Here is a 1196-nt window from a genome sequence, read left to right as displayed (position 1 = left end):
AACTAATTATTTTAAATTCTAATCTTATTTCTCTTCTTAAATTTTGAATTCTAACTTATAATTAAAATAAAAATAAAAATATTTTTCTTTTCACTCTTCTTAAAATTCGAATACACACTCTCTCTCGCATCTCTTTCTATTTATTTATTTAATCATTAACACTTCTCTGCTAGTCATAATTCGAACCCTCTTTCTCTTTGTGTTCGAATTTCTTGTTATTCTCTCTCTATCTCATTCTTCTATTCTTATACTCACATAAAGGAATCTCTATACTATGACATAGAAGATTCCTCTTCTTTTCTGTTCTCTTCTTTTTCATATGAGCAGGAACAGGGATAAAGACATTCTTATTGAAGCTGATCCAGGAAGCTAAGAGAAGCTAAAGCACAACACTCTGGAGAGGACCTTACAAAAAATTTTGAAAAAGAAGTAGACATAGCAGCCGAACCCAATAACAATGGTGGAGATGCAAGGAAGGTGCTTAGTGACTTTACTGCACCAACTTCCGACTTCTATGCAAGAAGCATCTCAATTCCTGCAATTAGAGCAAACAACTTTGAGCTTAAGCCTCAATTAGTTTCTTTAATGCAGCAGAATTGTAAGTTTCATGGACTTCCATTGAAAGATTCTCATCAGTTCTTAGCTGAATTCTTGCAGATCTATGATACTGTTAAGACCAATGGGGTTAATCCCGAGGTCTACAGACTTCTACTTTTCCCCTTTGTTGTAAGAGATAGAGCTAGGATATGGTTGGACTCACAACCTAAAGAAAGCCTGAACTCTTGGGAAAAGTTGGTCAATGCTTTCTTGCCCAAATTCTTTCCACCTCAAAAGTTGAGCAAGCTTAGAGTGGAAGTCCAAACCTTCAGACAGAAAGAAGGTGAATTCCTCTATGAAGCTTGGGAAAGATACAAGCAATTGATCAGAAGATGTCCTTCTGACATGCTTTCAGAATGGAGCATCTTATGTATATTCTATGATGGTCTGTCTGAATTATCCAAGATGTCATTGGACCACTCTGCTGGTGGATCTCTTCATCTGAAGAAAACCCCTACAAAAGCCCAGGAACTCATTGAGATGTTTGAAAATAACCAGTTCATGTACACTTCTGAAAGAAATCCTGTGAATAATTACATGGCTCAGAAGAAAGGAGTTCTTAAGATTGATACTCTGAATGCCATATTGGCCCAGAATAA

General features: G+C 36.0%; 1 non-coding gene across 1 annotated transcript; it reads right to left on the bottom strand.

The window, feature by feature from the left end:
* Window positions 1-840: 840 nt before the first annotated feature.
* Window positions 841-948, bottom strand: LOC112724525 (small nucleolar RNA R71). Its single transcript, XR_003163683.1, has one exon. It is a non-coding gene; the product is annotated as a small nucleolar RNA R71 (small nucleolar RNA).
* Window positions 949-1196: the final 248 nt, after the last annotated feature.

This window comes from Arachis hypogaea, chromosome 11 (assembly GCF_003086295.3).
Source record: "Arachis hypogaea cultivar Tifrunner chromosome 11, arahy.Tifrunner.gnm2.J5K5, whole genome shotgun sequence".
Classification (NCBI taxonomy): Eukaryota; Viridiplantae; Streptophyta; class Magnoliopsida; order Fabales; family Fabaceae; genus Arachis; species Arachis hypogaea.
The sequence above is the reverse complement of the archived record's forward strand: the minus strand, read 5'-3'. Positions and strand labels throughout refer to the sequence as shown.